This window comes from Leptodactylus fuscus, chromosome 3 (assembly GCF_031893055.1).
Source record: "Leptodactylus fuscus isolate aLepFus1 chromosome 3, aLepFus1.hap2, whole genome shotgun sequence".
Classification (NCBI taxonomy): domain Eukaryota; kingdom Metazoa; phylum Chordata; class Amphibia; order Anura; family Leptodactylidae; genus Leptodactylus; species Leptodactylus fuscus.
In genome coordinates, this window is record NC_134267.1 from 30086607 (window position 1) to 30100431 (window position 13825).

Here is a 13825-nt window from a genome sequence, read left to right on the forward strand (position 1 = left end):
GTATTCTGTAGTTACTATAGGTAGGTCCATGGTCTGGGTATATTCTGTAGTTACTATAGGTAGGTTCATGGTCTGGGTGTATTCTGTAGTTACTATAGGTAGGTCCATGGTCTCTGTGTATTCTGTAGTTACTATAGGTAGGTTCATGGTCTGGGTGTATTCTGTAGTTACTATAGGTAGGTTCACGGTCTCGGTATATTCTGTAGTTACTATAGGTAGGTCCATGGTCTCTGTGTATTCTGTAGTTACTATAGGTAGGTCCATGGTCTGGGTGTATTCTGTAGTTACTATAGGTAGGTCCATGGTCTCGGTATATTCTGTAGTTACTATAGGTAGGTTCATGGTCTGGGTGTATTCTGTAGTTACTATAGGTAGGTTCATGGTCTCTGTGTATTCTGCAGTTACTATAGGTAGGTTCATGGTCTCTGTGTATTCTGTAGTTACTATAGGTAGGTTCATGGTCTCGGTATATTCTGTAGTTACTATAGGTAGGTTCATGGTCTGGGTATATTCTGTAGTTACTATAGGTAGGTCCATGGTCTGGGTGTATTCTGTAGTTACTATAGGTAGGTTCATGGTCTCTGTGTATTCTGTAGTTACTATAGGTAGGTTCATGGTCTCTGTGTATTCTGTAGTTACTATAGGTAGGTTCACGGTCTCGGTATATTCTGTAGTTACTATAAGTAGGTTCATGGTCTGGGTGTATTCTGCAGTTACTATAGGTAGGTTCACGGTCTCTGTGTATTCTGCAGTTACTATAGGTAGGTCCATGGTCTCTGTGTATTCTGTAGTTACTATAGGTAGGTCCATGGTCTGGGTGTATTCTGTAGTTACTATAGGTAGGTTCACGGTCTCGGTATATTCTGTAGTTACTATAGGTAGGTTCATGGTCTGGGTGTATTCTGTAGTTACTATAGGTAGGTCCATGGTCTGGGTGTATTTTGTAGTTACTATAGGTAGGTTCATGGTCTCGGTATATTCTGTAGTTACTATAGGTAGGTTCATGGTCTGGGTGTATTCTGTAGTTACTATAGGGAGGTTCACAGTCTCTGTGTATTCTGTAGTTACTATAGGTAGGTTCATGGTCTGGGTGTATTTTGTAGTTACTATAGGTAGGTCCATGGTCTGGGTGTATTCTGTAGTTACTATAGGTAGGTTCACGGTCTCTGTGTATTCTGTAGTTACTATAGGGAGGTTCATGGTCTCGGTATATTCTGTAGTTACTATAGGTAGGTTCACGGTCTGGGTGTATTCTGTAGTTACTATAGGGAGGTTCATGGTCTGGGTATATTCTGTAGTTACTATAGGTAGGTTCACGGTCTCTGTATTCTGTAGTTACTATAGGGAGGTTCACGGTCTCTGTGTATTCTGTAGTTACTATAGGTAGGTTCACGGTCTCTGTGTATTCTGTAGTTACTATAGGTAGGTCCATGGTCTCTGTGTATTCTGTAGTTACTATAGGTAGGTTCACGGTCTCTGTGTATTCTGTAGTTACTATAGGGAGGTTCACAGTCTGGGTGTATTCTGTAGTTACTATAGGTAGGTTCACGGTCTCTGTGTATTCTGTAGTTACTATAGGTAGGTCCATGGTCTGGGTATATTCTGTAGTTACTATAGGTAGGTTCATGGTCTCTGTGTATTCTGTAGTTACTATAGGTAGGTTTATGGTCTGGGTGTATTCTGTAGTTACTATAGGTAGGTTCATGGTCTGGGTGTATTCTGTAGTTACTATAGGTAGGTTCATGGTCTGGGTGTATTCTGTAGTTACTATAGGTTCATGGTCTGGGTGTATTCTGTAGTTACTATAGGTAGGTCCATGGTCTGGGTGTATTCTGTAGTTACTATAGGTAGGTTCATGGTCTGGGTGTATTCTGTAGTTACTATAGTTAGGTCCATGGTCTCTGTGTATTCTGTAGTTACTATAGGTAGGTTCATGGTCTCGGTATATTCTGTAGTTACTATAGGTAGGTTCATGGTCTCGGTATATTCTGTAGTTACTATAGGTAGGTTCATGGTCTGGGTATATTCTGTAGTTACTATAGGTAGGTCCATGGTCTGGGTGTATTCTGTAGTTACTATAGGTAGGTTCACGGTCTCGGTATATTCTGTAGTTACTATAGGTAGGTTCATGGTCTGGGTGTATTCTGTAGTTACTATAGGTAGGTCCATGGTCTGGGTGTATTTTGTAGTTACTATAGGTAGGTTCATGGTCTCGGTATATTCTGTAGTTACTATAGGTAGGTTCATGGTCTGGGTGTATTCTGTAGTTACTATAGGGAGGTTCACAGTCTCTGTGTATTCTGTAGTTACTATAGGTAGGTTCATGGTCTGGGTGTATTTTGTAGTTACTATAGGTAGGTCCATGGTCTGGGTGTATTCTGTAGTTACTATAGGTAGGTTCACGGTCTCTGTGTATTCTGTAGTTACTATAGGGAGGTTCATGGTTTCGGTATATTCTGTAGTTACTATAGGTAGGTTCACGGTCTGGGTGTATTCTGTAGTTACTATAGGGAGGTTCATGGTCTGGGTATATTCTGTAGTTACTATAGGTAGGTTCACGGTCTCTGTATTCTGTAGTTACTATAGGGAGGTTCACGGTCTCTGTGTATTCTGTAGTTACTATAGGTAGGTCCATGGTCTCTGTGTATTCTGTAGTTACTATAGGTAGGTTCACGGTCTCTGTGTATTCTGTAGTTACTATAGGGAGGTTCACAGTCTGGGTGTATTCTGTAGTTACTATAGGTAGGTTCACGGTCTCTGTGTATTCTGTAGTTACTATAGGTAGGTCCATGGTCTGGGTATATTCTGTAGTTACTATAGGTAGGTTCATGGTCTCTGTGTATTCTGTAGTTACTATAGGTAGGTTCATGGTCTGGGTGTATTCTGTAGTTACTATAGGTAGGTTCATGGTCTGGGTGTATTCTGTAGTTACTATAGGTAGGTCCATGGTCTGGGTGTATTCTGTAGTTACTATAGGTAGGTTCATGGTCTGGGTGTATTCTGTAGTTACTATAGTTAGGTCCATGGTCTCTGTGTATTCTGTAGTTACTATAGGTAGGTTCATGGTCTCGGTATATTCTGTAGTTACTATAGGTAGGTTCATGGTCTCGGTATATTCTGTAGTTACTATAGGTAGGTTCATGGTCTGGGTATATTCTGTAGTTACTATAGGTAGGTCCATGGTCTGGGTGTATTCTGTAGTTACTATAGGGAGGTTCATGGTCTCGGTATATTCTGTAGTTACTATAGGTAGGTTCACGGTCTCTGTGTATTCTGTAGTTACTATAGGGAGGTTCACAGTCTGGGTGTATTCTGTAGTTACTATAGGTAGGTTCACGGTCTCTGTGTATTCTGTAGTTACTATAGGTAGGTCCATGGTCTGGGTATATTCTGTAGTTACTATAGGTAGGTTCATGGTCTCTGTGTATTCTGTAGTTACTATAGGTAGGTTCATGGTCTGGGTGTATTCTGTAGTTACTATAGGTAGGTTCACGGTCTCTGTGTATTCTGCAGTTACTATAGGTAGGTCTATGGTCTCTGTGTATTCTGTAGTTACTATAGGGAGGTTCATGGTCTCTGTGTATTCTGCAGTTACTATAGGTAGGTCCATGGTCTCTGTGTATTCTGTAGTTACTATAGGTAGGTTCACGGTCTCTGTGTATTCTGTAGTTACTATAGGTAGGTTCACGGTCTGGGTGTATTCTATAGTTACTATAGGTAGGTTCACGGTCTCGGTGTATTCTGTAGTTACTATAGGTAGGTTCACGGTCTCTGTGTATTCTGTAGTTACTATAGGGAGGTTCACAGTCTCTGTGTATTCTGTAGTTGCTATAGGTAGGTTCAGTCTCGGTGTATTCTGTAGTTACTATAGGTAGGTTCAGTCTCGGTGTATTCTGTAGTTACTATAGGTAGGTTCACAGTCTCTGTGTATTCTGTAGTTACTATAGGTAGGTTCACAGTCTTTGTGTATTCTGTAGTTACTATAGGGAGGTTCACAGTCTCTGTGTATTCTGTAGTTACTATAGGGAGGTTCACAGTCTCTGTGTATTCTGTAGTTACTATAGGTAGGTTCAGTCTCGGTGTATTCTGTAGTTACTATAGGTAGGTTCACAGTCTCTGTGTATTCTGTAGTTACTATAGGTAGGTTCACAGTCTTTGTGTATTCTGTAGTTACTATAGGTAGGTTCACGGTCTCGGTGTATTCTGTAGTTATTATAGGTAGGTTCATGGTCTCTGTGTATTCTGTAGTTACTATAGGTAGGTTCACGGTCTCGGTGTATTCTGTAGTTATTATAGGTAGGTTCATGGTCTTTGTGTATTCTGTAGTTACTATAGGTAGGTTCACGGTCTCGGTGTATTCTGTAGTTATTATAGGTAGGTTCATGGTCTCTGTGTATTCTGTAGTTACTATAGGTAGGTTCACGGTCTCGGTGTATTCTGTAGTTACTATAGGTAGGTTCACGGTCTCTGTGTATTCTGTAGTTACTATAGGGAGGTTCACAGTCTCTGTGTATTCTGTAGTTGCTATAGGTAGGTTCAGTCTCGGTGTATTCTGTAGTTACTATAGGTAGGTTCAGTCTCGGTGTATTCTGTAGTTACTATAGGTAGGTTCACAGTCTCTGTGTATTCTGTAGTTACTATAGGTAGGTTCACAGTCTTTGTGTATTCTGTAGTTACTATAGGGAGGTTCACAGTCTCTGTGTATTCTGTAGTTACTATAGGGAGGTTCACAGTCTCTGTGTATTCTGTAGTTACTATAGGTAGGTTCAGTCTCGGTGTATTCTGTAGTTACTATAGGTAGGTTCACAGTCTCTGTGTATTCTGTAGTTACTATAGGTAGGTTCACAGTCTTTGTGTATTCTGTAGTTACTATAGGTAGGTTCACGGTCTCGGTGTATTCTGTAGTTATTATAGGTAGGTTCATGGTCTCTGTGTATTCTGTAGTTACTATAGGTAGGTTCACGGTCTCGGTGTATTCTGTAGTTATTATAGGTAGGTTCATGGTCTTTGTGTATTCTGTAGTTACTATAGGTAGGTTCACGGTCTCGGTGTATTCTGTAGTTATTATAGGTAGGTTCATGGTCTCTGTGTATTCTGTAGTTACTATAGGTAGGTTCACGGTCTCGGTGTATTCTGTAGTTACTATAGGTAGGTTCATGGTCTCGGTGTATTCTGTAGTTACTATAGGTAGGTTCATGGTCTCGGTGTATTCTGTAGTTATTATAGGTAGGTTCACGGTCTCTGTGTATTCTGTAGTTACTATAGGTAGGTTCACGGTCTCTGTGTATTCTGTAGTTACTATAGGTAGGTTCACGGTCTCTGTGTATTCTGTAGTTACTATAGGTAGGTTCACGGTCTCTGTGTATTCTGTAGTTATTATAGGTAGGTTCATGGTCTCTGTGTATTCTGTAGTTACTATAGGTAGGTTCACGGTCTCGGTATATTCTGTAGTTACTATAGGTAGGTTCATGGTCTGGGTGTATTCTGTAGTTACTATAGGTAGGTCCATGGTCTGGGTGTATTTTGTAGTTACTATAGGTAGGTTCATGGTCTCGGTATATTCTGTAGTTACTATAGGTAGGTTCACGGTCTCGGTGTATTCTGTAGTTACTATAGGTAGGTTCACAGTCTTGGTGTATTCTGTAGTTACTATAGGTAGGTTCATGGTCTCTGTGTATTCTGTAGTTACTATAGGTAGGTTCACAGTCTTGGTGTATTCTGTAGTTACTATAGGTAGGTTCATGGTCCCGGTGTATTCTGTAGTTACTATAGGTAGGTTCACAGTCTCGGTGTATTCTGTAGTTACTATAGGTAGGTTCATGGTCCCGGTGTATTCTGTAGTTACTATAGGTAGGTTCACGGTCTCGGTGTATTCTGTAGTTACTATAGGTAGGTTCATGGTCTCTGTGTATTCTGTAGTTACTATACAGTGGGGCAAAAAAGTATTTAGTCAGTCACCAATAGTGCAAGTTCCACCACTTAAAAAGATGAGGCGTCTGTAATTTACATCATAGGTAGACCTCAACTATGAGAGACAAAATGAGAAAACAAATCCAGAAAATCACATTGTCTGATTTTGTAAGAATTTATTTGCAAATTATGGTGGAAAATAAGTATTTGGTCACCTACAAACAATCAAGATTTCTGGCTCTCACAGATCTGTAACTTCTTCTTTAAGAGTCTCCTCTTTCCTCCACTCATTACCTGTAGTAATGGAACCTGTTTAAACTTATCAGTATAAAAAGACACCTGTGCACACCCTCAGTCAGTCAGACACCAAACTCCACTATGGTGAAGACCAAAGAGCTGTCAAAGGACACCAGAAACAAAATTGTAGCCCTGCACCAGGCTGGGAAGACTGAATCTGCAATAGGCAACCAGCTTGGATTGAAGAAATCAACTGTGGGAGCAATAATTAGAAAATGGAAGACATACAAGACCACTGATAATCTCCCTCGATCTGGGGCTCCACGCAAAATCTCACCCTGTGGGGTCAAAATGATCACAAGAACGGTGAGCAAAAATCCCAGAACCACGCAGGGGGACCTAGTGAATGAACTGCAGAGAGCTGGGACCAATGTAACAAAGCCTACCATCAGTAACACACTACGCCGCCAGGGACTCAGATCCTGCAGTGCCAGAGGTGTCCCACTGCTTAAGCCAGTACATGTCCGGGCCCGTCTGAAGTTTGCTAGAGAGCATTTGGATGATCCAGAAGAGTATTGGGAGAATGTCCTATGGTCTGATGAAACCAAACTGGAACTGTTTGGTAGAAACACAACTTTTCGTGTTTGGAGGAAAAAGAATACTGAGTTGCATCCATTACACACCATACCTACTGTAAAGCATGGGGGTGGAAACATCATGCTTTGGGGCTGTTTCTCTGCAAAGGGGCCAGGACGACTGATCCGGGTACATGAAAGAATGAATGGGGCCATGTATCGTGAGATTTTGAGTACAAACCTCCTTCCATCAGCAAGGGCATTGAAGATGAAACGTGGCTGGGTCTTTCAACATGACAATGATCCAAAGCACACCGCCAGGGCAACGAAGGAGTGGCTTTGTAAGAAGCATTTCAAGGTCCTGGAGTGGCCTAGCCAGTCTCCAGATCTCAACCCTATAGAAAACCTTTGGAGGGAGTTGAAAGTCCGTGTTGCCAAGCGACAGCCCCAAAACATCACTGCTCTAGAGGAGATCTGCATGGAGGAATGGGCCAACATACCAACAACAGTGTGAGCCAACCTTGTGAAGACTTACAGAAAACGTCTGACCTCTGTCATTGCCAACAAAGGATATATAACAAAGTATTGAGATGAAATTTTGTTACTGACCAAATACTTATTTTCCACCATAATTTGCAAATAAATTCTTACAAAATCAGACAATGTGATTTTCTGGATTTGTTTTCTCATTTTGTCTCTCATAGTTGAGGTCTACCTATGATGTAAATTACAGACGCCTCATCTTTTTAAGTGGTGGAACTTGCACTATTGGTGACTGACTAAATACTTTTTTGCCCCACTGTAGGTAGGTTCATGGTCTGGGTGTATTCTGTAGTTACTGTAAGTAGGTTCACAGTCTGGGTGTATTCTGTAGTTACTATAGGTAGGTTCATGGTCTTGGTGTATTCTGCAGTTACTATAGGTAGGTTCATGGTCTCGGTATATTCTGTAGTTACTATAGGTAGGTTCATGGTCTTGGTGTATTCTGTAGTTGCTATAGGTAGGTCCATGGTCTGGGTGTATTCTGTAGTTACTATAGGTAGGTTCACAGTCTCGGTGTATTCTGTAGTTACTATAGGTAGGTTCACAGTCTCGGTGTGTTCTGTAGTTACTATAAGTAGGTTCACAGTCTCGGTGTGTTCTGTAGTTACTATAGGTAGGTTCACAGTCTCGGTGTATTCTGTAGTTATTATAGGTAGGTCCATGGTCTCTGTGTATTCTGTAGTTACTATAGGTAGGTTCACAGTCTCGGTGTGTTCTGTAGTTACTATAGGTAGGTTCACAGTCTCGGTGTATTCTGTAGTTACTATAGGTAGGTTCACGGTCTTGGTGTATTCTGCAGTTGCTATAGGTTTGCCCCCTCCTGGTAATCTACAAATAGTAGGAGGATTAGCACCGCCCTAAAAGGATCAACATCAGTGCAAAAATGAGGTCTACAGACAGTAGGAGAGAGAGCTCCAGCACTTAATTATAGGAGGGTTAGCCTCACCCATCCTGGTACACACTGCTCACTGGAAGCTGCGCCTTCGCATTACTGGATCTTGGAGACTTTGTTGGTGTCAATGCCGGATTTCCTGGCCGGTGCATTATGCAGGGAGTACTACTCCTATAATATAGTTGTGTGTGTGTGTGTGTGTATATATATATATATATATATATATATATATATATATATATATGGTAGGAGTCCCTGCTTACCAGCGATATCCTGTCCCATACTTCAATCACTATGTCACTGATAGGCAGTAGCTCCTAGCATCTTACATAACTATAATGATAGGAGTATCACTCCCTGTATAATGCATCGGCCAGGAAATCCAGCATTGACACAGACCAGGTCTTACGTCCAAGAACCAGTGATATGAAAGCTGGAGGGAGCCATTGAGAGCACATTGCTGGTGGCCCCGCACCCTGACCCTACACTAGCTAATAGCCAGTCCAGAGCCAAGCAGGACAATTTTCCAATAAGTAATTCCCAGGATTTAAGAGAATGGCCTTGCTTGGAACTGGTCCATGTGACAAGAAAGATTAGGGAGCTCTGATTTACAAACAGTAGGAGGGGTGGGCGGGACCAGACAGTAGTAGGTTAGCTCCGCCCCTTCATGTTTAAATGCAAATCCATGTGTCTCTCTTGTATCCTCCTGACTTGTTTTCTCTTCTGGATTATTATATATGAAGGGCATTTGCTGATTCTTCTACATGTCTGATCTGTTATCTGGAGGGAAATTTCTGTTCTTGTGATGATTCCTCCTGTCAGATAATAAATCTGTGTTGTGTGTCCTCTCCCTGATATTGGTGGTGATCGGAGGAGGGGAGGTCGCAAGAGACGCATCATGTGACCAGTGTTTGTAGCTCTTTTGCTATTTGTTTAAAAGCTTTTTACTAAATGCTGAAAAGCCTCAAGAAATTGATAAAAATAGAAACAAAAAGTTCGGACGTGTTTTTTTGTTTTTGGAACTGGTGCTTTGTAAAATGTCCAGTGTGCTCCATTGGTTGTCATAAAAGACAGTCTTAGGGTATGTTCACACGAAACCTTTTCCACCATGTGAACATTCCGCGAGCATTGGCATTCTAATGTGGCATCCCGCTACTGTGCAGGCCTGAATGAATGGGCCTACACTGGAGTGTGTCTCAAGCTGCAGCTGATTCGGCCGTGTTATCCGCGGCAAGATAGGGTGTGTCGCTTCTTTTTTCCACTACTAACTAGAGGAAAAAAGAAGTGAGCGGTTTCCAATGGAGCAGATTTTGAGGCAGATTCCACGTCAAAATCTGCTGCCAAAAAACTCCGTGTGAACTAGCCCTTACTCTTCCCACAGAAAACAACAGTGCAAAAGAAAGAGTAATCTATACACACAGGTCTGAGTATAGAGAGAAGTTGGAGACAGAAGAGCTTCACATGGAACCCCCACTGAGCTCTGAACCTGCAGCCTCACAAGCAGAAGGATCTCAGACACTATGAAAATGTAGAAAAGCATCAAATTATGTTAAATATCAGATTTACAAGGTTTTCTATACATGTACATGGGATAGCCCCGCCCTCTCCTGGAACTGTACAGAGAGTAGGTGTTAGCCCCGCCCTCTCCTGGTACTTTACAGAGTAGGTGTTAGCTCCGCCCTTTCCTGTTTATGTAAATCAATGTGTCTCTCTTGTATCCTCCTGACTTGTTTTCTCTTCTGGATTATTATATATGAAGGGCATTTGCTGATTCTTCTACATGTCTGATCTGTTATCTGCAGGGAAATTTCTGTTCTGTGATGATTCCTCCTGTCAGATAATAAATCTGTGTTGTGTGTCCTCTCCCTGATATTGGTGATGATCGGAGGAGGGGAGGTTGCAGGAGACGCATCATGTGACCAGTGTTTGTAGCTCTTTTGCTATTTGTTTAAAAGCTTTTTGGCAAACACTGCTGAAAGGTCCTAAAAAATTTGTAAAAATTAGAAAGTGTCGTCCTTGTAGATGTTCTATCTGATGGGGCTCCCAGAAGGTCATGAATGAGGTCAATATCTTGCTACTGTTTGGGCGTTCATCTTTATGTTCTCTATATGGTTTGGATTCCATCACTGCTGTTAATGGATTAATCTGCTGTCTGATACAGAGCTCCAAACCCTCTGCTCTCTCCACTGTTATAGAGCTATACGATAAGATCTTGGCTGCTTTCACTCACCCTAGTTGAAGCTGCAGATAAAAGGACAAGAAACTCCGAAGGGTGAGGAAGGAGGAAGGGTTGGCCTCATGGAGGGGCTTTAGGAAGCAACCAGTCTTCATCTGGGGTCAGTTAGGAGATGCGAGGAGGAGGAGGGCTTATGAGTAGAGATGAGCGAGTACTGTTGGGATCAGCCGATCCGAACAGCACGCTCCATAGAAATGAATGGAAGCACCTGGTACTTCCACTTTGACGGCGGCCGGCCGCTTAACCCCCCGCGTGCCAGCTACGTCCATTCATTTCTATGCGAGCGTGCTGTTCGGATCGGCTGATCCGAACAGTACTCGCTCATCTCTACTTATGAGGATGGAAGTAGGAAACATGTCCTAAGTTATAAAGCCTCTGTGGAAATATCAGACATTATACGGCACGTGATGGAGCACACTGTTTCAGTGATGAAGACCACACAAGGATGAGGTCACTGCCCCATTCAATAGCATTGTCTGTGCGCTATGGTAGAAAATACAATCTATGGATGTGAGCAGTGAACACATCCAGGTACACAGAACCTTGTAAATCTGATATTTATGAAATATTTATTGCTTTTTTTTTACATTTCCTAATTAGAAATCCAGAGATCATTCTGCTTGTGGGGCTGCAGGTTCAGAGCTCAGCGGGTGTTCCCTGTGAAGTCGCTCTGACAACCTCTCCCTTCGATTAATATCTAGGCCCTTTCCTCTATTCTCTCCTAAGTATAAGTGGACCTTCGGTTGCTTAAGACAAGAACACATACAGTATAATCCTCAGATCAAAATTATATTATAAAATACCTTTATGTTTTATGCTTCTAATTTTAAGAACAGTTTATGACTTTTCAGCATTTGCCAAAATTAAAAACCTGAACATATTGCTTGTGGGGCTGCAGGTTCAGAGCTCAATGGGAGTTCCCTGTGAGGCTAAGGCCTCATTCACATCTGTGTTTGGTAAGCCGTTTGGGGAGTCCGTATGGGACCACCCCCCAAACGGAATACCAAATGCATTGGCAAGCGGTGTGCAGTGAAAGCACAGGGACCCCATAGACTATAATGGGGTCTGTGTGCTCTCCGCACGGTTTCTGCATGGAACATGCGGACAGAAAAGTAGATCGTGATCTACTTTCATGGGCGCATGATTCGTGCGGCCAGCGTGCGGAAAGCACACGGACCCCATTATAGTCTATGGGGTCCCTGTGCTTTCACTGCACACCACTTGCCAATGTGTTTGGTATTCCGTTCGGGGGGGTCCCCATGCGAACTTGCCGTACGGATTATCAAACACAGATGTGAACTAAGGGTAAGGATGGAAGAGAATTTAACCCCATCACTTCTGGAGAACATAAGGATGGTAGAGTGTTTAACCTTGCCCCTTAATGTCTGTATGTAGATGTGTATGAAGGTCAGTATTTTATCTGGAGTTTTCGTAAGAGATGCGAAGAGCAGCCGCCTCACCTCCTTTAACAAGAAAGGACAAAATATCAAAACATCAAAATGGAAGAAAATGCATCAGTTTATGTTATAGACTATTAGGGAGAATGTGGCATAATATGACGTGATAGGGCGTGCTGTGATTTAGTAAACGTGGTGAACATAAAAAAAAAACTATTGTATCACAAAATGCACATTCCACTGAAGTGCTGAGCTTACACTATATTTACATAACGCTGGAAAATCCAGCCAAAATATATTCATCTGAATGAGAGCCAAGTATGAAGGAATGCTAGCCAAATATCATCCAATAAGTCAGTTAGCTCCGCCCTCTCCTGGTACTGTACAGAGAGTAGGTGTTAGCCCCGCCCTCTCCTGGTACTTTACAGAGTAGGTGTTAGCTCCGCCCCTTCCTGTTTATGTAAATCCATGTGTCTCTCTTGTATTCTCCTGACTTGTTTTCTTTTCTGGATCATTATATATGAAGGGCATTTGCTGATTCTTCTACATGTCTGATCTGTTATCTGGAGGGAAATTTCTGTTCTGTGATGATTCCTCCTGTCAGATAATAAATCTGTGTTGTGTGTCGTCTCCCTGATATTGGTGATGATCGGAGGAGGGGAGGTCGCAGGAGACGCACCATGTGACCAGTGTTTGTAGCTCTTTTGCTATTTGTTTAAAAGCTTTTTGGTTAGTGCCGAAAAGTCCTAAAATGTTTGTGAAAATTAGAAAGAAAATTTGTTTTTTATTCTTTTTACGTAACAGATTGTGAGAAATTAGAATTGATGTTCTTGGTGATTGTAGACTTTGTACTTTGTCTGGGTTTTTAGTGATTTTTGTGTATGTTATTACATGTGTGTGAATGAGGTCGATCGCTTGTTCACAGAGTTTGCAGATTCACAAATACTACTTTATATACGACCGTTATCAAAGAAGTCTCCTCACTGATCCAGCGAGGAGAGAAGTTATCTTCATACTACATCTACGGAACGGCCGCCATATTATATTACATTCCATATGGTCTGGTCCACGGCCTGCTCAGAGGTCGTTCATTTATGGACTGTTTGGACACTGAAGAAGAAGAGGATGGATACCCATCTCCTTCCACCTCCCCTTTTTTGGGGGGGCCTGTGATTCCCTTTTTTTCCCCTCTTCATCACTTGCCCGTTCTTTCATTGAATGTAGTGCAGCGAGAGACGTCTAGTGCAGGACAAGTTCTGTGGCGGTATTACGGTGAGTTCACACTGAGTATACACCAGCTTATTCTGAACGTAAAACACGGTCAGAATAAGCAGCGTATAAAGCAGATCCCATTCATTTCTATGGGAGCCGGCAGACGAGCGCTCCCCATAGAAATGAATGGGCTGCTTTTTGCACTACGAGTGCTCCCATTGAAGTGAATGGGAAGCGCTCACGTGTACGGCAAGCTCTGCTCATGCCGAGCCGTACACGCGGGCACTTCCCATTCACTTCAATGGGATTGCTCGTAGTGCAAAAAGCAGCCCATTCATTTCTATGGGGAGCGCTCGTCTGCCGGCTCCCATAGAAATGAATGGGATCTGCTTTATACGCTGCTTATTCTGACCGTGTTTTACGTTCAGAATAAGCTGGTGTATACTCAGTGTGAACTCACCCATAGATGGGACAGAACACAACACGGTATCCCAGTATACGAATCCCAGGACTAACCAGTGGCTGAATCAAGCACAGAAGGTCAAGCAGGATGCTAAGATTATCAGCGCCTTGGTTCGATCTCTGCTTCCTATTGAAAACAATGGAAGGCTTAATCAACATGTGAACAGACACCTAGGGGTCCAGGGCCTGAGACAGTACTCTGGGTGCAGCAATGAGGACCATTGGGCTCAACTCCTAAGATGGCTGTGATGTCATGTAAGTAATATGCGTCACCCCTGAGACCTGAGGGTGCTGCGAATCGCAAACAAAAATATTAGAAACGTTCTCGATTATTTTTCAAGAACAAGTAGTGGTTGCAGCA

The 13825-nt window shown here is 42.4% G+C and overlaps 1 non-coding gene across 1 annotated transcript; it reads left to right on the forward strand.

The window, feature by feature from the left end:
• Window positions 1-12477: 12477 nt before the first annotated feature.
• Window positions 12478-12539, forward strand: LOC142198692 (U7 small nuclear RNA). The gene has a single exon (XR_012715365.1). It is a non-coding gene; the product is annotated as a U7 small nuclear RNA (small nuclear RNA).
• The last annotated feature ends 1286 nt before the right edge of the window (window positions 12540-13825 follow it).